Here is a 25,231-nt window from a genome sequence, read left to right as displayed (position 1 = left end):
AAACACTAGCAACACATTTAAAGGTTTCATGGTGTAATGGTTAGCACTCTGGGCTCTGAATCCAGCAATCTGACTTCAAATCTCAGTGGAACCTGTTTTTAAGCCACAGCACAGGTGAAAAAGATCAACCTTTCAACTTTCCACATCTAGTTTAAAGTGAGCTTACAGGTTCCAAATGGATCTGAACACGGAGGAGGATTCCTCCCTAACGGCCGCTCTGCTCTGCTCCGTGCCCCCGCTGTCCGGTAATAGTTAAAGCAGATAAAAACCTAAAGAACACTCACAAGCTTCAAGAAAAGTTTTTTTTAAGAAGCTTCTTCGCGTTCAAGAGAAGGCCTGTTTCCAGCCAGACTATGAATTGATTCATGAGATCCCTGTTATTAAATTGGGTTCGGTCCCATATGGTCTAGCGGTTAGGATTCCTGGTTTTCACCCAGGTGGCCCGGGTTCAACTCCCGGTATGCGAATAGGTATCTAGCCGATGGAGGTCTGCAGCAAGATCTGTAACATCTGTGTCATTGGTCCTGTATTAAATGAGAGCTGTATGTACCCTAAGCCTGATATGCATTTTCCCAAAGCTAGCTCATATAATGATAATAAATAGACATAATATGTCCCCATGATCAAACATCTATTGTAAAATTTTAACTAGACATGGTGGTGGAGAAAAGGTGAAAACCTGAATCCTTACTCCCAGACCAGACTTCTTGCAGTGTTTTATCAACAAGTAATGTATGTATTTATGTGCCCTGTTCCTGGCATATGAATGTATTCATAAAATCACTGTTATTATTCAACGTGTCAGTCCCATATGGTCTAGCAGTCTGGATTCTGCCTAAATAACCTTTACACACATTCTTAAGGAGTCCTCTGGAGACTACAATCAGTAGATCTGAGAAAGCTTTCAGTCAGTTTGATTTTACATTCATTTGGCCTAAGTGGTGTCCAAAAGGTCTTGGTTGCTGCTCTTAAAGACTTCTAATAGTTAGGAAAACCCTGGTTTTCACCCAGGTGGCCCTGGTTCAACTCTCGGTATGGGAATTTATATTTAACTGGTGAAAGTCTGCAGAAAGATCTGTACGATCTCCGACATTGGCCCTCTATTAAATCAGAGCTGTAGTTACGTACGTAAAAAGGCAAAAAAGTGGAAGATTAACTCAAGAAGTGTTTAATAAAGATAAGCAAGTACAGCTGTATCTGTATCTGTTAACCATGTGAATTATCTGTATCTGTATCTGGCCAAACCCGGAAAGTGGACAGGATTTAAGCTGGAAGTGGGTTAGGTTGTCTTGAAATGGGCGGGGCTTTAACCAGTATGTTATTTTAAGCGTGCAATGGATATGGGTTGATCAGAAATTGTTATATTTATTGCTGAATGCAAGGGACCCGAATGGCGAGGCTGTGGTCTCAAGAGTAGTAAAAAGAGGTTCCATGGTGTAATGGTTAGCACGCTGGACTCTGAATCCAGCGATCTGAGTTCAAGTCTCAGTGGAACCTGTTTTTAAGCCACAGCACAGGTGAAAAAGATCAACCTTTCAACTTTCCACATCTAGTTTAAAGTTAGCTTACAGGTTTAATGTCCTTGGCCATTTAGACCAAAAACAGTACATTGGTGGGGGCATGTTGAGCAGTCACCTGGTCGTTAATGTAACTTGAAGGAGCTCCAAATTTGACAGTATTGACTGGCAGTGATAGGCTTTGAGTTACATGGGGGATACACACTCTGCATTCAGTCTCGTAATCACCATAAAAATTAGGTATCACTGAAATTTGAACTTGTGTTGCTGCAGTCAGAGTATACAGTGCTCATCCTGAATGGGCCAGTACAGTGCATCAGAACTGCTTGTTGAATGGTCTATTAGCTTTGGAACCCCCCTTTCCCCACAGCTACTAAATGTCAGATATGGGTTGGAGAGTGGACACTGTGTCCAAACCTTTCTGTGTAAAAAAGAAAAACGACTAAAGAAGTCTCTTGGATGAGAGACAAAACTTCTGCGGAGGACCTTTTACCAAGTCAGGTTGCCCTTGGCCTAGTTGTGAACTTTTGGGGTAATAGCATGGATCAGGAACCAAAACGGACACATCTGGACTCAATGTGGGAATTGGACGGCAATATTTGACACGTTTAGACCATGAAGACAGTTATCAGTTTATTTCCCATCTGGCAGGTATATTTGTGGACTCAGTTGGACATTTTGAAGATAATTGCACAATGTTGACCCAATTGTGAGTCTATTTCCCATCTGGCAGGGACATTTCTGGATTCAGGTGGACAGTGGTGGATCTTGATTCCCACCATAGGATTTGGACATAGGACAGTTGAGAAAACTTCCCTTGTTAACTATGACATGGATGACTGAGAACCTGCTATATCGTGACATGTTTAATTCACTATATTATAAGTTTTGAGACAGGTCCTACTGAGCGTCTGCTGGATGAGTCAGGATGGCCGAGCGGTCCAAGGCGCTGCGTTCAGGTCGCAGTCTCCACTGGAGGCGTGGGTTCAAATTCCACTTCTGACCACTAGTGTTTTCATTTGGAACTAATGTCTGAGACATATTAGGAATAATGAACTTAGCAGTTCTTTGTATTCAAGATGACATGAATTTGCGCAAGAAACACAATTGCAAGTAAAGTGTTTTGTTTTTATTGTAAAGAGATGTAAAGTTACCATGTGTTTGTACACAGTAGACATATCTACTGCTGTATTCACTGTCTGTGGGAAGTCCTTTAAAACCTGTTGTTGACTTGCTTTTTCCCACATCCTCTGAACGCTTAGCTAACTAAATGACTTAAGTTGGCCAATAATTGTTGCTTTTTCATCTTACAGGTTTAACTGTGTAATATTCACACTGGCAGTGAGAACCAATGTAGAAATTATTATCTGGGTCATGAGAGAGATTGACGGACATTGATTCGGACAATGCCACTGAATCAACCTAAATTGGAGTTAAACGGATTGTCTTTTTTTGCCTCATCGGGTTGGACTGCATTTTTCTTAGGTGGCATATTCCCCTGGGCCTGGTGGTAGCTGGCGGCACCAGAGCACCTGAGATGTCAGGGTTTCAATCTCCACCTCTAAAAAATGTCGCTTCTTAGCCGGGTTACGTCTGGCCATTTCATAAATAGTAGAGGCAAGGCCTCAAAACCGAGAATATATTGGGGCGTGATATTAATTAAATTACGATCGTTTCCAGCCGCTGAATTTATTAATGTACGATCATTCTTACGCTCTGATTGGTGTGATACAAACGTTTCATGAATCTCACGTAAAGCCTGTCGTAAGAGGATTTCTGTGCTCATGTCTGCGCTGGTTTCTACGTTAGGTTGATAAATGAGGGCCATTAGCTCTAAGGATGTGCTTCAATACATAACTGAAGTGAGCACACTAATGAGAAGCACAATGGTGCAATTTGTTTACCTTGTCAAGCTAAAGCCTTTTTCTAAGCTAAAAGAAAACAAGGCACTCTTCTGCAAACACACAGCTGGGAGTGCTTGAGAGCACTTTTGAGGTGCAGTGTGTTTTTTGGCTGAGATGCTTCTGGTGTGTTTAGGGGTGAGCCCAAATAGTCGTCGAACAACAAAGACAAGACAGTGATCAGGCGGTGGAACCAGGCTATTTAAGTCCTGTCTATGCAACCGGTACATATGATTAAAACCTGTGTACAGCCCAACTACTCACAAATCACATCACTGGAGAGTCAGCATTACCACAGGGTCCTGACAGGGTAGTGGATGTGGATCTGTCAAAACGGACAGTAAACTGCCAGAACATGACTTGCCACTTTTCATGGGCTGTCAACAACTTTTCCAGCAGTTATATCATGATTCATCTCACCATGGATATCATCTTGAGGGTCATAATCTTCTGATGCATCACCCTTTCAGAGTGTTTACCATTGTGTCACCAGCAAAAGAGAGCTAGCAGAGGACGGTTTCAATCCATTGACCTCTGGGTTATGGGCCCAGCACGCTTCCACTGCGCCACACTGCTTAAAATCACCCCAGATGGGACTCAAAGCCACAATACCTGGCTTAGGAGGCCAGTGCCTTATCCATTAGGCCACTGGGGCTTTACATTGACCAAGTTCATCAGTTTAGGAGAAATACATATACAGTTCTGGAGACGTAACGAAACAGTAACCTTGACTTTTGCACCTTGACACTGCAAGTGGTTATGTATGCCATATTTAAAGGGATTCCCTCTAGGCGTTCGGAGATATTGCATTCACAAGAATTGGATTGACAGATGAGGCGCAGCGTTTGTCTAGACCGGCGGAGGTGGGTGTATAGCCGCAGACATGGCACCCCTTCTCTATTCTGCTTCTTTTCACAGTTGTCAGATTCATTAACCATATAGTCAATAATATAATAAAACTAGATGGAGGCAGGGCAGTATTTCCCGATCCAGCAGGGGAGAGTTCTAGCCCAAGCAGGCTCCTCTCTTTAACCTGTCTCTCTTAGTTACGCTGTAATAATTTTAGACTGCCGGGGGACTTTCTTTGACACACTGAGCTCCTCTTTCTTTTATCTTTCCATTTGTGTGCATCAATGTCCCAGAAATGCTTGTTATTAACCTCGCTCTGGGGAGTCATTCCCCGAAGTCCTTATGTTCTTTTTCCCCCAGCATGTTTCCTTGGATCATGGAGGCACTAAAATCCTGTTTGCAGCTGTCGCCGTGGTCCTGCTAAACATCATGCAATGCCCTGTTACATCCTGCTAGGCCAAATCACAACAACAGTTATCTGACTGCGCTTTTCATAAAAGAGCAGGTCTAGACCATACTCTGTGATGTTATTTACAGAAATCCAACAATTCCCACTAAGAGCAAGCACTAGGCGACAGAGGCAAGGAAAAACTTCCTTTTAAGAGGCAGAAACCTCGAGCAGAACTATGGCTCAGGGAGGACGGTCATCTGCCTAGACCGCTTGGGGGTGAAAAGAGACAGAAAGAGAGAGAGAGACAGACATGGAGAATTGCAGCAGAGGGTGTCGAGCAGGAACATGGAGGCAGCAGGTGTCTCCACCTCTACCCCACCTTCATGAGCTGTCTCTCTGCCTGCATATTTGAGTGGGATGCAGGAGAACTCTCTCTGTTGCGGCGGGCAAAGACAGAGCAGCTCAGGCAGGAGGGTGTGCCAGCCATCACTGATCATGCGGTGGATGCAAAGATCAATAAGAAGGAGCTGAGCCAGTACTGTCTCAGGAGGACACGCGGTGAGGAGGCCACCATCTGCAGAAACTAAGAGGGGCAAAAGGGAGGGACCTCATGGGGGTGCCACTGCTGGACCAGGTGCGCATGGAGCACATCTGGCGTGTGCAGCAACAACACGTCAAGTGCATCCAGGACCTGCCTGGTGTGCAGCTTTATACAGAGACGGGTACCATCAAGAAGGGGGGTGTTGTCCTGAACAAGTATCGCTGTGCCAGAGGGTCCACGTCTCTGGAATCATTTCATTGCCACCTGAACAGGTTCATTCCAGGTTGGTGTCTCCCTTACAGTACATCATAAACACCCAGTATAGTCTTTTATTAAAAAAAATCATTAGATTGGAAAGCTAGACCTTTTTAATAGACTATTAATATTTTATTGTTTTGTCAGGAACCAGTGCAAATGCGCTGAATTTCAGCTTTACCTCCTGGAAGGCCTGAACAGGTGGAACCAGGATCGGGGGAGTGTGGCGGTGACCAGTAGGCCATCGTCTCTGCTCACCTACGCCGGGCATGTGACCCAGTGTGTCAACAGCAGCAGCTTGAAGGTGTTTGGCCGGCCATTTGTGCCAAACTTCAGGCCACCCTCCAAATACACTGGTATGCTAATGTAATAATAACTGTCTACCTAGTATTTTTGGTTTGTTGGCTTCTAAGTGTTTCAACTGACATTCAAAAGAAAAAGCTAACTATATACTTAACATGATACATGACATTAACTAATTAATTACGTGTGCATGCTTGGGCACATGTTTATGTGTTCTTTTTTAATAGGAGAGCTGCTTGGTGTTGACTACCTGTTAAGTCAGACTGGGCAGCCCCTGCAGGTCAGCCCTGACTCAGAGGAGACAGAAGACATGCTGGAGGATGTGGACGGGGGCGAGGAAGACGATGAAGGCTTTGAGGAAGACCAAACAATTGACCTCACAATGTCAGGTCTCCTTGATGACCTAAGTGTCTCAACACAGCCTGGAACCTCCTCCCAGCCTGCTACCTCCTCCCAGCCTGCTGCCTCCTCCCTGGCTGCTCCTATCCAGCCTGCCATCTCCTCCATGGCTGGGGATGTGTCTGGGGTATGTAAAACATATTCATTTGCTAATAAATAACATCACTGTTATTTAGTTTTGTCCCAACTTCACTCATTTCAAAATTCTCCTCCTTGTTTTACCAGGCATGGACAGAGTGGACAGCTTGGAAGAATATCTAGTGGAGCTGCTCAACCAGCCCTCACTAGCCCTCACCAACCAGCAGGTCAGGAACTTATATTGTCTTGTTTTTTCTCCTCTGTTCTCTGTCACAAATGTACACACTTGACTGTTTTTGCTATCTCATGTGCTGTTCTTTGTATGTTGTCTTTCCCAGGTGAGCAATATTGTCGCTCTGTGGCAGAACTTCCTAGACTACGGGTTGTCTTTGCTGCCAGACACAAGACTAGGCTGGACACAGGGAGGTTCAAGCCTTCAAAGATGAGGCATGAGTTCACTCCAGGGGTGGAGAGTGTAAAGCGGCATGCCCTCACCATCGCTGCCCCGCTTGCCCAATGGCCAGATTGCTGCCGCCTGGTGGAAACCATCTTTGTCCGGCTCTGTGCCATCCACCGCAGTCCCAAGAAGAGATCCAGAGAGGACCTCATCCTGGAGTACTACAGACGAATCAGGCGGCGCATTCTGGCCAACGGGTTAATTATCAGCAAACCACCCTGCAGCTGGTGGACGTGAGCCACACCACCCTAGTGCAGTGGCACAATAAGACGGTGAAGAGGCAAGACAGCACGGTGGTGATGCAGGGTCTGGCCCTGCCAAGCCGCTTGTCTGTGGCGGCTGACCCTCTCCCCAGCGCAAATATGTGCCCCCCCCCCACCTGGCCCGGCTCACCAGTACCACTGTGTGTCAAGCGCAGGTTAAGAGGAAGGCTGTACCCACATTCGTGACACCTGTGGCTGTGAGGCCCTGTACTCAGCGGCAGCTCTTCCCGGCTCCGCATCCACCTCCCACGTCAGCTCCACAGCTGATGATGCTGGTTCCAATGAGTACACAGGTGCCTGTCCTGATGTCTGCCCCCCAGGCCCTGGGGTTCAGCCTAAACCCAGGTTGGACTACATCCAAAATCACATTTGGCAGTGCTGCAGCATGCCAAACTCCTGCTCCTCCTGCTCCTCCGGCTCCTGGGGCTCCTCCTGCTCCTCCGGCTCCTCCGGCTCCAGTCTGAAAACTGACCCGCAGAGTATTGCACAACACGTGCAAGAAATGCGGGCAGTTCAGGACAGCTGAGACAGGACACAGCCAGTACAAAGGGACTGTGTACTGCCCTTCAGTTGAGACTGTCCCCAAAGAACAGTGGCTGGAGGACTTTAAAAAAAACAATAACATTTATGATAATTGTTTTGTATTTGTTGTACTTTTATGGTGTGTTTTAATTAAACCTTTACAAAAAATCTTTATTTATTCATTTTTTTCTACACTAAAGTGGGTAACAATAATAATAATAATAGTAATATTAATAATAATAATGGTGATAATGGTGATGACAATGATGACAACATGCAGTAACAGTTACACGTAGGATGCTGTTCACTTCAGGAAGGTAGGAATAAATAATACAGTGTATCAGTTTTCATTTATAAAAGATGCCAAACAATCCTTGCAATCAGATCACAACTAAGCCTTTCTGTAAGGTGTGGGGAACTGAAGAATAATTATTTATTGCAATTATTATTTATTGTATCACTATTTACAACCCAGCCCAGCTTTATAACTGAGGAACACCCCAAATTCTGGAAAGTGATTTCCAAATAAGGCAATAAACAGTTTTTAAACTGGAAAACTGGACTAAAATAAAGAAACTGATGGAATATCTGCCTTGTGGACAATTAAGTTACTAAGAACTGTTCATTTTAAAAGACAGTAGGGGGCAGTAAAATGCCTAGACTGGCGGTATACTTGATGTTCCACAGTTCGACGGTTCGAATCCCAGCCGTGGCTTGCCCACAAAATTTAAAAACGTCAAATAAATTCTATAAGTTTTCAGGGGGGACTTAAATACCTTTATGCCTTCACTTTTCTCATTTTTTTCCTCTTTTTCTCTCTTTTCTTCAATCCATTGACCTCTGAGTTATGGGCCCAGCACGCTTCCGCTGCGCCACTCTGCTCCACTGCTCATGCATAGGAGATAGATCATAGATCACTGAATAAAAGAAGAAACCTGGGTAAAACATGTAATGTTAATGTTGTATATGGCTTCAAGACCTGGTGGTGGCTGGAAATCAAACCTGGGCAAAATGCTTGCACTGCTATGGTGGAATCAGACCCCAGTCTTCCGTGTGACAGGCGGAGGCGGTCATCCAAAGTTACAGTAATATAGTGGTTTTTGCGTTGGAACAAGTTGCACTATTTGAAATATACCTTTGAGATACAAGAACTTCTTCACTTGGAAGAGCAACTGACTCCCAACCCGATGGGAACAATCCTGCGCTTTCAGCCTTGGAGGGGCTGACTTTCATCCCGACTGCTTGGCACTGGACTTTAATCTGCACCAGTGGGCATCAGAGATGGGAAGTAACGAAGTACAAACACTTCGTTACTACACTCAAGAACAAACTTCATTTACATTTTTAGCTATAGAGCAGCATATCTCCACCAGACTCTATGTAAATAATCTTTACTTTTAGTGTATAGAGCAGCATATCTCCACCAGACTCCATGTAAATAATCTCTACTTTTAGCGTGTATAGAGCAGCATATCTCCACCAGACTCTATGTAAATAATCACTATTTTTAGCGTGTATAGAGCAGCATATCTCCACCAGACTCCATGTAAATAATCACTACTTTTAGCGTGTATAGAGCAGCATATCTCCACCAGACTCCATGTAAATAACCTGGGGTCTTATTTATATAACTGTGCTTATAATAAAATTAAATAAATCAGATTTATAAAACCATGCTTATGCACATCTGTAAGTAATATTCTGTTTATAGATCACATATTACCTACAAGTGTGCATATGTGAATCAGCCTCTTATCCCTCCCTGTACACGCCCACTTTTAATTTTAATAAAAAGTTGATATTTAAAGTATAACTTTATTTCAACCTGGACTGTATGCAGTAGCATTTTGAAATACAATCTTTGAGGGGCAGGAAAACAGTGGTAAGACCTCCAAACTGGAGTGATGTGAACACTGAGTTAATATATATATTTATCATAACTTAAACCATAATTTCATACAATAATAACTTAAGAAATGTACTCACGATATTAACATATACACACACACAAACTTACTTTCTACATTTTCAGGATTTTAAATATTTAAATAATATTTAAGAACATGTCAGGTTGGGTTTAATTATGTATACTCTATATTACATATTGTTTTGTAGTTTTTCCGTTGTTGTTTTTTGTAACCGTTAAATAATTTATTTTGAATGTGTTCAGTGTTACAGTAAAAATACAGTTTTTTAAAATCTGTTGACCTACTTTAATTCTATTGGTTGCTGTTAACTTCCCGTCCAATCAGCTGTCGATGTGAGGGCAGATGGGCGGGCCTTCGGCGGTGACGCGGAGAACGACCGTTATCCGTAATGATGAAGAGAATCAGTTATCTTTACCAGACTCTGACTCACTGAAACGGACAGAAGGTAAACATTCATATATTCATCCATTTCCATATGTAAACATATGGAAAACATACATATGTGTTTGTGTTAATATTGTTTTACATCCATACAGTTTGTAAAAGTTATGATACCAACGGCTGTTAGCATCGTTAGCCCGCTAGCATCGTTAGCAGTTAGTGTAGCTCAAGCTAAAGTCCTTGTGGAGGGTGACCAGACGTCCCCGGTTTCCGGAAACAGTCCCCGGTTTTGGTGACCTGTCCCAGGATATCTTCCCGGTTTTCGCTGTGACTGACAGACCTAAAATAGGAATGAGAGAAAGAAAACACTGACCCAACTGACCTAACTGGCTCTATTAGCCTACAAGCTAGCACTAGCTTGTAGGCTAATAGAGCCAGTTAGTAGTTGTTTTAAGTGAGTGAGTGAAACCATAGACAGTTAAAGAAGTGGACCAACAGGTCCCGTTGTTCTGGACGGAGACCAGTGAAGTCTATTAGAAGCTCTTTCCCGGTGATGTTGAGCGTTACTGCGCAGTCTCCAACTGAGCTTGACGACGTAAATGTGACGTGAGCAACCTGTCTGAAAGTTGTAACGTACGTAATTACTGCTAACTAACATGCTAGTTAACATTAACATAGGCACAGGCTAATTACTGCTAACTAACATGCTAGTTAAAATTGACATATAGTGTGTTCCAAATCGCGCACTTCCCTTAGTGCACTAACGGAAGTGCACTTCGTAAACTACGTACTTACTTGGATAGTGCGTAAGATTTTACTTTGAGTGTCGCGCACTTCTTATTTGTACTTACCGGAAATGACGATCACAACAGCTCATTCCTCCTCCTTCTTCTTCTGTGAAATTGTAAATTGCACCCAGAAAGAGAGCATTCCCGCCACCTACTGTCGCCCGCGAAAAATACACTTCTGCTTTGTTCATCAAGATGAATGTGATTGTGGTTATTGTTGCTTGTATCTGCCCTCTGTTTTTTGCGAGAATGAGAGGATTGCGACGCCGCCGTCGTATCATCCGCCTACTTTTAACGGAAAATATACCGGTATGTTGATATTCATACTTTTGCTCTTAAATAATTTATAAAAAACACCAAAAACTTGCCATTATGAGTTATTTCAGCAAAAGTGGAGTGCTTAAAATTATGTCCAACTGATGTGTTAACTTAAAGAATAAATGTTTTATTACCATCATTATTATAATAATAATTCATTTTGTTCTACTTGTTATACTGATGTATTTGCTTTGAGCTGCTGTAGTACAGATATTTCCCCTGTGTGGATTTCACATTTTAGAAGCTGGAACTAGTGACTTGATAAAGGACTTAATTATGAATCTATTAATTACAGTGACAATACAAGAGTAAAAACAGATAACATTTAACACATTCAGTCCAGTTTTATTTTAACGGTCCTGCGTTACTTCTCCAGGCTCCAGACCCCCGGCAGTACTGCCAGCTCAACCATACGGTGCCATTGCTGGCGCTGTATTTTGACGGGGAGAGCAACATGAGGGTGGACTTCCGACTCTCTCGGGGATCCTTCCACGCCCTTATGGCCATCCTCGGCACGGGGTCTGACCATGGCTGGGGACCCGTCATTGAGGCCCTGGTCTTCCTCTTTTGGCTGGCCAGTGGTACCTCCTACCGCGTGGTATCCAGGGCCTTTGCCATGCCCAGGACCACTGTGCATCGCGCTGTCCACAAGACCAGCAGGAAGGTCCTCTCTCTCCTCCCCCAGGTTGTCCGTCTTCCGACAGAGGAGGACTTTCCTCATATTGGAGCAGGATTTGCGCGGCGGGCCGGGTCGGCAGCCTTCCACAGGGTTGTGGGCAGCATCGACGGCTGCCACGTCCGTGTGACCCCCCCAGCAGAGGACGCAGCCTGTTACTTGAACAGGAAGATTTTTTATTCTGTTCAGTTTCAGGCTGTGTGTGACCACACAGCAAAGTTCATTGATGTTTTTATTGGTTTCCCTGGGTCAGCTCATGATGCGAGGGTTTTAAAGAACAGCCCCCTGTACTACCAGCACCGGTACCCTCCTCCTGGTTTCTGCCTCATCGGGGATGGTGGCTACCCCTGCCTCAGGCAACCCATCGCCCTCATGACGCCCTATAGGCAGCCTGTCCACAACCACCTCCAGGTCCGCTTCAACAGTCACCTGTCCAGAGCGAGGTGTGTTGTGGAGAGGGCATTTGGCATCCTGAAGACCAGATGGAGGTCCATATTTTTGAAGGCGCTGGAGGTGGATGTCCTCTATGTACCGGAGGTCATTGCCTGCTGCACAGTCCTGCACAACATCTGCCTGACCAATGGGGACCTGCTGGAGCCAGAAGCTGATGTGGAGGGAGAAGCAGAGGACCATCCCCAACCCGCTCCTCAAGGGGCCATCTGTGGAGCAGAGGACAGGCAGAGGATGGCCATGATGTGCCTGGTGCCTGACCACAATTATGCCTAAATGTGATTATTGTAATTATATTGTTATTCTGCTGTTCTTGTTGATTATTGTTATTATATTGTTGTTCTGCTGTTCGTGTTCATTTGTGTATTATAATCTGTTTAAAAAAACATTTAAGCAATCCAAATGCATGTGTTTTCATTTAAATGTAGTGATATAAAGGATTTGCTGTACTGTATATACACATTTCCCCGTGTGAGCAATGAGGAAGTAGGTTGTGTACCATGGCTGACATCAATACTATTCAGCTGCCTACCAACTGTAAAACACCATAACAGATTAGTTATTAGCAACAGTAATAACAGACAGATCAGATAGTTATTTATTTATTTACAAGTCTTTCGAGCACAGACAAAAAACGCTCCTCCCTCATTACTACCTCCCTGTCTCTCCTCTCCTCTCTCTCCCTCACCTCCCTCTCTCTCCTGTCATCCCTCTCCCTTATTTCTTTTAAATGCCTCTCCTCTCTCTCCACTGCCTCCTGATGCCGCCTCTCCTCTCTCTCATCTCTTGCTTCCTCTCTCTCCACTGCCTCCCGGTGCCGCCTCTCCTCTCTCTCTCTTGCCTTTTCCTCCATATTTGCCATGTCCCTCTCAAAACTGTCCTCCTTTTCTTGGAGGTCTTTGAGGGCCTGTGCGACATCCACCCTCCTCCGTTTCGGAGTGGATGTCGCACAGGCCGTGGCTAGGTCCCTCTCTGGGGTCACCACTGAGGGGGGCTCGACAACCGCCACGTCCTGGCAAGATGAGGCAATGAGGACAGGCGGTGTAACCGACGGCCTGCCCCCAATTGCCTCATCCATCAGAGGATACCACTTCCAGGACGCAGCGGTTGCCTCACCCCCCTCAGTGCTGACCCCAGTTCTGGGGCACTTCAGATCCTACAGACAACAGAAAACACTCCAGTTTAATTTCAAACGTCAACTACATATTTTTTCAACTAAAATTGAATGTTCCCAGACATGGGGCTGATTAACTCACAATGCTTTTAACAGTTAACCAACCTTGTATTTTTGTTTTAGGTTTTCCCATTTTTTCTTCAGAAAAACGGGGGTAACCCTAGCCTGCAGCCCTCGACTTTCAATGTACGCCCTAACGAAAATACAATTTTGATGTAGCTAGCAATGTAAAATATAGGTCCACAGATATAACAATAGTAAGATGAGATGTACATTTACTTACTCGTATCCATTCAGGGCTGCATTACGCTTCCCTGTGAAGCTGGAGGCGTTCACCGTCCTCCACAAAATGAGGGACCTCGTGTCCTCGTCTGTCCCTAACGATGATATAAATCAGATCAGGGCAGGAGCAGCACTGTTTACACATTAACGTACTTTAACATGACCGCTAACGCTTGCAGCTTTGAGTAGGTATAGGTATAGCAAAAAGACTCATGTTCAACTTACATTTGTATATCTCTGCCGTCCCCGCTATCGCGTATACGGCCGCCATTAGTGAAAAGTTTTTCGACTGTTTTTAGCTCCGCCCCTTCCGCTACGTAGCCAAGATGGCGGCCGTTGAGTGTGGAAAGTGTGCATCGGTCCGCACTCAATTATTGGGCCGTTTTGAGTACACCATCCGGGTATTAAAGTGTACTGCATTTGACCGCACTTCGAACAATGTGAACGAAGTGTACTCAAAAAGTTAGTATTTAGTACAGAAGTGCGCGATTTGGAACACACTATAAGACCTCCTGTCACACAAACTAAGCGGTATGCTCTCTCTGTTATACCTCAGACTATCAGACAGCACAACAAGCACTTTAAATGTACTTGTTTTACAGTTTCTATTTTAATGTATTTATGTACTTGTACTATAGTGTAGTATATTTATTGTATTATGCTCCAGTTTTTATGGGTGTTATGGCAGGTATGAGCGCTGTAGTTTCCATTTTTATGGATGAAATAAATTTGACATGCTGTTGAGTTTACTCTTCAGCAGGTGGAGACATTTCACTTCGGACAAGCAACAGATGCTTTGTTAAACATCAACAGACTGGAAATGCTGATACAGAGCATAGGAATGCTTAGCAATTTGCAGAGGATGGTTTTGAGCTATTGACCTCTAGGTTTTGGGCCCTGCACGCTTCTGCTACGCCACTCTCCTCTGCTGTTCATAGAGTGATAACATTTTTAATAAAGTACTGGCATTTTTCAATTAAGTATTGGCTTTTGACTTGCATAAGTATTGTTGAGGAGGATTGAATTAGGACTGTATATTAAGCTGATCCCAGTTTCCAACTTCGCCCAGGTGTGTCTGCCAAAACACGGACGGAAACCACTTCTCTCCTTTTATATTTTATTCAAAAAGTAACAGTACAAACATGGGCGTCTGCTAATACTCTGTTTAGCTGAGTAGGTGTGTGTGCGTGTGTGGTTATGCAATGAAAAACAACACAATACACAATGCATAAGAACCAGATGCAGTCTAGCAAAAAATAAGAAATCCATAATTTAGTACAATATAAACATATAGGTTAGCTGTTAACAACAGACTCCCCATTAAGCACATTATAATTATGCTAGGTCACTACTATAGCATGTAAACAGTGCACATAAATTGCTACCGTGAGCCAAGGCGTAACAACTACTGTTATATTGGATGAACAGACACGTGTAACCTAGCTAACAGGCAAAGAACAAAGACAACAAATCACTAGCTAGCTTAAGTCGGGTTAGCACTATACACTTTAAACCGTTAGCCTACAACAACAAGCTTAAAAGAACTGACAACACAAGTTACATGACTCACAGATCTCGAGGACGCACACAGACAGTCTCAACCTGCTCATCAAACTCCAAACAGTGTTGTCTCCGCTTCTCTTTCTCCTATGTCTCCGTGTGGTGCGCGTGCACGCTCACGGTGCGACGCGCGTGTCCGCGTCAGATTTTGGCATGCACCTCAACAGTCACTACCCACAGGCAGCTTTTATACAAGTATTGTTCCACTGCCATTTGCAAATTTTACATAGCCGAAGACAACCAACGTGATAACATGAAGTTGTAGCATGTTGAACTTGCAAATGTCATTAGAGTCAACATGGCTGACAGCTGTGTATATATCTCTACTGTGCAATTTTTACAGCTCTACTCGCAATGCAATGTTTTTAAATGACCAACCAATCACAAGTGTTCAATGTGAATTACTCATTCATTGCCAAAATTGTTGGTAACCGTGACGGGGCGTATGTCGGCCGTCGTGGTACCTAGCGAATTACTACCCATACCATCCAAAGACTGAGTCTGTAGGTACAGTGGGGCTCAAATGTTTGGGCACCCCAGGTAAAAATTTGTATTAATATGCATAAAGAAGCCAAGAAAAGATGGAAAAATCTCCAAAAGGCATCAAATGACAGAGTAGACATTCGTATAATATGTCACAAAAAGTTAGATTTTATTTCCATCATTTACACTTTAAAAAAACAAAAAACCATGGGTTCTTCTAAGCAGTTGTCTAGAAAACTGAAACTGAAAATAGTTGATGCTCACAAACCAGGAGAAGGCTGTAAGAAGAGTTTTCAAATGCCAATATCCTCTGTTGGGAATGCTATTAAGAAATGGCAGTCATCAGGAACAGTGGAAGTTAAAGCAAGATCTGGAAGACCAAGAAAAATATCAGACAGAACCGCTCGCAGGATTTTGAGAAAAGCAAGTCCAGACCCACGTTAGACTGCACGATCCATCCAGAAAGACCTGGAGACACTGGAGTTGTGCTACACCATTCCACTATAAAAAGAGACACTTGTACAAATATGGTCTTCATGTAAGAGTCATCAGATGAAAACCTCTTCTACGTCCTCACCACAAAAATCAGTGTTTGAAGTTTGCAAATGAACATATAGAAAAGCCTGATGCATTGTGGGAACAAGTTCTGTGGACAAATGAGGTTAAAATTAGAAATTTTTGGCCGCAAGGAGCAAAGGTACGTTTGGAGAAGAAAGGGCACAGAATTTAATGAAAAGTTCCTCTTTCCAACGGTTAAGCATGGGGGGGGGAGGAATCAATCATGCTTTGGGGTTGTATTGCAGCCAGTGGCACAGGGAACATTTCACGAGCAGAAGGAAAAATGAATTCAATAAAATTCCAGCAAATTTTGGACGCTAACTTGATGCCATCTCTGAAAAAGCTGAAGTTAAAGAGAGGATGGCTTCTACAAATGGATAATGATCCTAAACACACCTCAAACTCCACTGTGGATTACATCACAAGGTGTAAACTGAAGGTTTTGCCATGGCCTTCACAATCTCCTGACCTCAACATAATGTAAAATCAATGGATAGACCTTAAAGGAGCAGGGGTGACAGACAGCCCAGAAATCTCAAAGAACTGGAAGACTTTGGAAGGAAGAATGGGCGAAGATACCTCAAACAAGAATTGAAAGACTCTTGGCTGGCTACAAGAAGCAATTACAAGCTGTGATACTTGCCAAACAGGGCAGTACGAGGTATAACTCTGCAGGTGTTTAGCAGACGCCATATTTTGGTTTTCTGTTATTTTTAAAGTGTAAATGATGGAAATAAAATCTAACGTTTTGTGACATATTATACGAATGTCTACTCTGTCATTTGATGCCTTTTGAAGTTTTTTCCATCTTTTGTTGGCTTCTTTATGCACATTAATACAAATTTTTACCTGGGGTGCCCAAAATTTCGAGCCCCACTGTATCTTCTAACCTTTACTTTAAAGTATTTGTATAATATACAGTATACACAGATCAGATTGAGCTTGTTCACAAGCAGCATATGTGTAATCTTTATTGTTCGTATCTCAAGCATTTTAGGATGACATATCTTTCTTCACCTAGACCGATTTTGGTTTGAGTAATTAGCCAGGCCCCCTCATCCAGTCTCCTGTAATTAAACACAACATAATGAGCCATACTAGTTATTGCATTATTAAATCTTAATAATGTTAAAAAAATAACTTGAAGTTAGTTCAAATATCTAAACATAAACATGTCAGCAGTTATTAACATTAACAACTGAGAGCTAACCATCCAATCCCATTATTACTCTTTAATGCTCCCAACATGTTCGAACCACCAACCTCAAAGCTTGATAAAAGCCCACAAATTCCTTGCGCCCCTCCAGCAGTAAAACAGAGAAGAATGAACAATAAGCTCACTTGAAGCCACAGAAGGTATTTTTCTTACACTTCAATCGGACTGTGACTTTGAATTCAAATATTTGGTATTCAAGAAAATTCCGCAACTTATGATGTATCTGTGATTTTACTAGTGGTTTCTCCGAAGTTTCTCACAGAAACTAGCTTGTTCATTGACATACAGTTGCCAACCAAACATCACAAACTTGTAGGGTGGGGCTTTACGTATTTGCTTGATTGCCATCAAGTGACCTGCATACCAATGACCGTAAAGATTAATATGTACAGTGCATGCAGCTCTAGATTCTCCTGCAGAAATATAAACACCAGAGTTGGCTAACTCCAGATGATTTAAGCAACAAACATCCCTGGGTGGACTTGAACCACCATCCTTTCAGTTAACAGCCGACTGCGCTGACCTATTGCGCCACAGAGACTGCATCTGGCTGAACTTCCATGAGCGGGAGCTCGATCTTTAAGCCACAAGCATTTGCTTTATGGCTTTTTGAGGTTGAGCTGCACATGTATGTTTATCAGGCTATTTTCCTGTTACTTAGAAATTGGGGTCATGGGATAGGAGAACTTTAATTGGCCCCCTGGTTTTTGGCTTTAACCTAAATGCTTTGCATCTACATCCAACTGTCTCTTTGACCCCTTGTCAAGGTAAGAAAGTGCACTCTCATGACCTCTTCAGGCTAGCTAGCTAACTGTAGCTAGCTAGCTGTAACTAGCTAACAGTAGCTAGCTAGCTGTAACTAGCTAACTGTAACTAGCTAACTGTAGCTAGCTAGCTGTAACTAGCTAACTGTAACTAGCTAACTGTAACTAGCTAACTGTAACTAGCTGGCTGTAGCTAGCTAGCTGTAGCTAGCTAACTGTAACTAGCTAACTGTAAGCTGTACTAGCTAACTAACTGTAACTTGTACATTCAGGCAGATTTTAAGGTTGAACTTTGTTGAAAACAACATAAATGTCCTGTCACTGTAGATGGAGTGATCAGAAATGTCCAGGCCAGAACTGTATACCACTGTATATGTGATAAATTAATTTTATTGTGTCTTCTAAATATGTAATTAGGGTTTCACTGATGTAGTACTTAGCTAAGAAATTATACAGTGTAGTTTGATATAATTATGTTGAATATTTTTAAATTAGTGAGATATTCTTTAAAAAAAATCAAATTCAATCTTTTATATAAAAGCTATTTTATCAATTTATAATGTAACTATCAATATCTAAACAAAACGTTTAGAAGAAATAAACCTGGCTATTCAGTTAGTGTTTAAATATTAATGATGAAATGAATTCGTAAAGTTACAGAAACGATAATCTTCTAGCCTGCCCTTGCTAGATATTAGCATGGCAACAGTCTCCACCAATCAGAGACTTCGCTGTCTCACACACACACACACACACACACACACACACACACACAATCAGTCACATACACGAACACACACACGCACACAAACAAACACACTCACTCACACACATACACACACACATTTTCTCTCTCTCACACACAAATATACACACTAAAAGTACTGTTTTTTTAAATGGAGTCTGGTTGGTTTAGTGCTAGCTACGTCAAAGCTGTTTCTGGGGAACAGAAAGACCTTAAATAGGTTATAAAAGGTTATTTATCTTGAAGGGTTAAGACACTTAACACTTCATCATTAAAACAAAACTGTATGTATTAAAAAAGATTAGCAAAACTGGGGTGTTTTATTTATATACAGTCTATTAAGGCTCACATCACTAAACCCACCAGACTCCATGTAAATAAATAGTAATTTTAGGATAGTACAACACACTTCATTCAAACGCAACAGAAACGAAATAAAACTATGAAAAGCCCTTTTTGGTCTTCTCTACAACTTCCAAACATGTATAAATCTAGTGTTTGTTGAAATAAACACATACTTTACCAATTTACATGTGAAATTATGTTGGTTCTATACACGCTAAAAGTACTGTTTTTTAAATGGAGTCTGGTTGGTTCAGCGCTAGCTACTTCACAGCTGTTTCTGGTACACAGAAAGGTCTTAAATAGTTTTTAAAAAGTTATACATCTGTGTATATCTATACCTTTATGTAACCAGCTACTCAAAGGCTGATCACTTTTATAAGAATAACCAATAAATTTACCTGACAATAAGAGATATTTCAGCTATCCAGATGTTCGGAATTGGGCCAGATCAGAAGATTATAGGTTTGCTCGCTGAAGCCAAAGGATTGAATTACCACAGTGAAATAACACACACATCACAGGAGAAGTTTAACTGTATGTATTAATTGCAATAACTAACAGGGTAAGTAGCATTAATACATTAACAATTATATACATCAATTGAAGTAAGGTGAAAAGTGAAAAGTGGATCCCATATAAAAAAGTAGAAATAAAATATAAAGTATCAAAATAATAAATGTTCAGTCCAGTTTAATAAAAATAAATTAGACCCGGGTCTGCTAAAATACTGTTCTCACTTCCTTAAGCGCAAAAAGGATATTTGTCCTCCTTCAAGGAAATGAAGTGTGCACACAGTTCTACCTGACCCCTTGGCCAAAGGGGTAATAGATCAAGTTTCTCCGCTGTAAGGCCTCTAGGTTGCAACCTCCTGGCTACAACCGGCTCTACATCAAGTGGGCTTGGCTCGCCATCCAGTTTCTCTACGCTCTATGTTTCTCTGTTGATTTCCACCGCCGGTCTAGACTCCACCAGACTGCGATCCCTCAACTTTGAATCGAGCAAAAAAACCTGACCAGTACAAAAAGACAGCTCAATAGCTTGAACCTGCCTTCTTCAGTCCCTTTCCAGTGTTTCTCAATATTTAATTTACGTCAACAGTCACACAACTTAACATTAGCCTTAAAATGTATAAGTATATGCTGCTACGATGATTCAGCTTTTCTGGAGTCACTTCCGGTCTCAGTCAGTAGCGCGAACGGCTGAGAGGCGGCCTAAACACTCTATGGCTAGGGTGTAGTAACACTCACTTTATAGGCTAATGCCACAATAACAATATGCCCTTGTATTGGATATCTATGTTAACAAGCGATCATGTCAATAAACCATTTATTTATACTTATATATAGTTTTCACATGTATTTTATAATCACTTGTATATAATTACTCTATATTTATTACATATTTATAGGACGTATTTATTCTATTTATTGCCCTTTTATATGTGGGTTACATTTACCTATTCAAATATACACACACACATACACAATCTATTCAGAACTCTAATTTGCTATTCCAGAACACGTCTTTGTGATGTCACTGGCGTTTCCTCATGATGGAACTTGTCATCACAGTTGGTGTTCCGGTCCCTTTACCTTTAGAACAACACACACACACACACACAGTGGGAAGCTCATTCTTAAGAAACTTAAGTGTTGAAGGGTGGATCTAGATTCACTCCTTACTCTGAAGTTATCGTGTTGGAACCTTGTTTAACATTATCATGAAGAAAGATTGTGCAAAGACTCTTGTTTTTCCGGCCCTAAGAAGAATCCGAGGTTAGTGTGAGATCAGGGCAAATCCCACTGTGATCTGTACTGTGGGATAATTAAAAAAACAAACAATTAAAACATTTAGCGGCTATAATTCACAACAAATTGATGTTTTTCTCATTTGTAGAGCGTTATGTCAGGACACCAGCGACTGCACATGATGGACCGACTAGAACAATTAAAAGAAAGGCCAAGAAGACCCTTAGGAAAAAGATAAGGGTTTCTAAAACTGAACACCCAAACACCTCTAGGGGGGATGTCGACGTGAGAGGAGGGAAGAGGACACGACTTGGCCGTGTTAAGCATGACATGGAGACGGCGTCCTGCTCAGCGGACACTGGTAGGCTGGGAGCTGATCATGTGACATTACTGTTGGGAGTGTATACCTCTATCGTTTTACTGAACACGAGGGTCAGGGCAGTCGTGAAATAAGTTCTCAGATCTTTAACTTAACTTAAAGTAGCAATACGTAAGTGATATATAAGTAAAAGTCCTGCATTCAAACATTTTTAAAGTACAAGTACTTTAGAATCATACCTAAGTTCATATTTGAGTAATTATCTTAGTTTCTTCTATGACGGGTTCAAATTTAGTGGATTCATGATTAAGAAATGTCCATCAACTGGGAAAGTGGTATTGATCTAAATACACTTTGGTTCACCTGATTACAAAGGAAAACTAATTTGCTTCTCGCTAGTGGTATCTTTGAAGATAGTTTTGGATTTTCCTCTATAAATACCACTAGAGGACAGTGAGAAATACTGTTGTTGATAAGTCTTGGCAGGCTTTTTAAAAACTTTATACAGAACCAGGCTTACTGTTTCTTTATAATAAGTTAGGCTGAACACAGCTCAACTCCAGCTCCGGCAGCAGAGCATAAAAGATTCATATGTACCGTTACTGAATGCCAAATACATAGAGCGGGATCAGCTGGGCCAGGGAGGATGTGGATCTGTGTTTGCCGGATATTGCAGAGCAGATAATTTCCCTGTAAGTGTTCCACACGCATTCTTGAACACGGACATAGTATTAACGGGAAGTGCTGACCAAAGTCCTGTTTGTCCTCATAGGTCGCCATCAAACATGTCCCGAAGGACAAAATCTTCTGCAAAGTAGTGGTAAGTGAGCAACACCTACTGCTGTTGAAATCAGCTGTATTCAACACTGCACTCTCTTACTGAACGCATTATGGATGAATGATTCTATATTATTCTCTAAAACGTTCCTCTCCCTCATCCTCCATTTTGTTGTGATGTTTCAGGAGCAGAATGGGAAGCAGCAGTCTGTGGAGGTCGCCGTCATGTTGAAACTTGCGGCTGGAACGAGTGGATCGGTGGGGACGACAGCGCCGGTGGCCCTACTGGACAGGTAGGTATGATTTGGACCAGGAGCTGATCCTGGTGCTGGAGAGACCAGTTCCCTCCAAGGACCTGCTCAGCTACGTCTAGGACAACGGAGGTTCCCTACCGGAGGAACAGGCCAAGGTAAAATACTGGAGGATCCTGTGTGTGTGTGTGTGTGTGTGTGTGTGTTTGTGTATGTGTCTCTGTGTGTGTGTCGCTGTGTGTGTGTGTATGTATCTGTGTGTGTGTGTCTGTGTGTGTATGTATCTGTCTGTGTGTGTGTGTGTGTTTGTGTATGTGTCTCTGTGTGTGTGTCGTGTGTGTGTGTGTATGATCTGTGTGTGTGTGTCTGTGTGTGTATGTATACTGTGTGGTGTGTGTGTGTGTTATGTATCTGTGTGTGTGTGTGTGTGTCTGTCTTGTGTGTGTTGTGTGTGTCGCTGTGTGTGTGTGTGTGTCCTGTGTGTGTGTGTTGCTTGTTGTGGTTTGTTCTGTGTTGTGTATGTATAGTGTGTGTGTGTGTGGTAAGTATTCATCTGTGGTGTGTGTGTGTGTCTGTCTGTGTGGTGTGTGTTGTTTGTGTATGTGTCTCTGTGTTGTGTGTCGCTGTGTGTGTGTATGATCTGTGTGTGTGTCTGTGTGTGTATTATCTGTGTGTGTGTGTCTGTCTGTGTGTGTGTGTGTGTGTCCCTGTGTGGTGTGTGTGTTGCTGTTTGGTTTGTCTCTGTGTGTGTGTATGTATAGTGTGTGTGTGTGTAAGTATTCATCTGTGTGTGTGTTGTCTGTGTGTGTATGTATCTGTGTGGTGTGTGTCTGTCTGTGTGTGTGTGTGTGTGTTTGTGTGTGTTTGTGTATGTGTCTCTGTGTTGCTGTGTGTGTATGTATCTGTGTGTGTGTGTCTGTGTGTTGTATGTATCTGTGTGTGTGTGTTGTGTGTGTCGTGTTGTGTGTGTCGCTGTGTGTGTGTGGGGGTGTGTTTGCTGTGTGTCTGTGTGTGTGTCCCTGTGTGTATGGTGTCATGTGTGTGGTGTGTGTTATGTGGGTGTGTGTGCTGTGTGTGTGTGTTTGTCTCTGTGTGTGTGTGTTTGTGTGTGTGTGTGTCTCTGTGTGTGTGTGTGTGTGTGTGTGTATATGTATCTGTTTTTCTCTGTTTGTGTGTGGGTTGTGGTTGTATGTGTCTGTGTGGTATGTATATGTGTGTGTGTGTTGTGCGTGTGTGTGTGTGTGGGTGTGTGTTTGCTGTGTGTGTGTGTCCCTGTGTGTATGTGTGTCTATGTGTGTGTGTGTGTTGCTGTGTGTGTCTCTGTGGTGTGTGTGTGTGTGTGTGTGTGTGTCTGTGTGTGTGTGTGTGTCTCTGTGTGTGTGTGTCAGGTAAATGCAGTAGTACAGTGTTTTCCTCTGAAGTACAAGTACACAGTAAGTCAGTAGTCTGTATCTTCTCTTTCCGACCACTGCTTTATCTTTACCCATACACACACACACACACACTAAGACACACACAGACACACACAAACAGACAGACACACACACTATCATACACACACAAACACACCCACAATCTCACACACACACACACAGACAATCTCTCTCTCTCAGACACACACAGACACACACACACATAAAGTAAATAAACTCTTAGGCTACAGTAATGTTAAAAGTGATTCCCAACATGTTGAGAGAAGGTTCCTAACTTAATGTAACGGGTTTGATTTGGACTGGATCAATCTGGACTTCATACCCTCACCAGCTGCTTATCAGGAACAGCTGCATGTGGAAGAATACGTCATGGTGAGCGCTGATTGGCTGGTACTGGTCTAACAACTACCAACCATATAGGGGTGTGGGCGGGACATGAAGTGAGACTCAGTGCTGATTGGCTGGTAGTGGTCCAACATCTACCAACCAGATAGTGTTGTGGACGGGACATGAATTGAGACTCAGTGCTGATTGGCTGGTACTGGTCTAACATCTACCAACCAGATAGTGTTGTGGGCGGGACATGAAGTGAGACTCAGTGCTGATTGGCTGTTACTGGTCTAACATCTACCAACCACATAGGTTATATTATATTATTATAAGGATTTTGTTATTTCCATTTAATGTCTTTTATTCAGATTAATGTGTCTCTGAAAGTTATTATCAGAAACATGTTTACAGGACCACAGATGGTTGTTTATAATAATTACTCAGAAATCACAATCATATTATAAAGTTTGTTACCCATGGTCTTTTCTTACAAAGACGTAACCACAGGCTTCCTGAGCACAGACTCACTGGTACATCTGGTTGAGCGCCCGACCGATATATCGGGCGGGCCGATATTAGGCATTTGCTGATCGGATGGTATCGTCATCTATAATGGCCATTAAAAAAAAATAATCAATGCATTCATCAGAATCAGTATGATGACAAATACATTTTCTGACAAATTAATATTTGATTAATAAAAACAGACTGTGAACCATGTTATGAGCGTTGGTGTTTGCAACGTCTCCACCAGAGGGCGCTCTACAACGGCCTTGTTTGTTATGGTTGGATATATGTCTTATTTATTGTAATAATCTGTTTTCCTGTGTTTCTTCTTAGCCTGGTTCTGTCATGTCTTGTGATTATTGTGTGGTATTTTGGTCTTGTCTTGTATATGTTCTGTTTCCTGTTTTATTTTGAAGTCTGGGTCTCTGTCTCAAGAGGCTTGACAGGGGCTGCAGTTGCCTAGCAACGGTGCTAAACTGCAGTCATTGGTTGGCTCTGCGGGTTGTTCTGTGACATCAATTCTAAAACGGCTCTGATGTTTTTGATGTGATGTCATACAACTTTACTTGGTATATACACAAGAAATTCACTGTGCAAGGTTATTTTGAGACCTGATTATAATTTGATACAAACACAAATCTACAAAAATCTATAGGCTACTAAATACCTCTTTAGATTTATTGCGAGAAGAGCAAGAGTCCTTGAAACACGAAACAGGATTT

At 42.5% G+C, this 25,231-nt stretch overlaps 2 non-coding genes and 1 pseudogene across 2 annotated transcripts; all 3 read left to right on the top strand.

Annotated features, from left to right (window-relative positions):
- Positions 1 to 395: 395 nt before the first annotated feature.
- On the top strand, positions 396 to 467 carry trnae-uuc (transfer RNA glutamic acid (anticodon UUC)). Its single transcript has one exon. It is a non-coding gene; the product is annotated as a tRNA-Glu (tRNA).
- Positions 468 to 1,425: 958 nt separating this feature from the next.
- Positions 1,426 to 1,497, top strand: trnaq-cug (transfer RNA glutamine (anticodon CUG)). The gene has a single exon. It is a non-coding gene; the product is annotated as a tRNA-Gln (tRNA).
- Positions 1,498 to 21,222: 19,725 nt separating this feature from the next.
- On the top strand, positions 21,223 to 22,397 carry LOC116683819 (serine/threonine-protein kinase pim-1-like; annotated as a pseudogene).
- Positions 22,398 to 25,231: the final 2,834 nt, after the last annotated feature.

This window comes from Etheostoma spectabile, unplaced genomic scaffold, assembly GCF_008692095.1.
Source record: "Etheostoma spectabile isolate EspeVRDwgs_2016 unplaced genomic scaffold, UIUC_Espe_1.0 scaffold00019125, whole genome shotgun sequence".
NCBI classification, from domain to species: Eukaryota; Metazoa; Chordata; class Actinopteri; order Perciformes; family Percidae; genus Etheostoma; species Etheostoma spectabile.
Note: the sequence above shows the minus strand (reverse complement) of the source record. Positions and strands in the feature narration are given on the sequence as shown.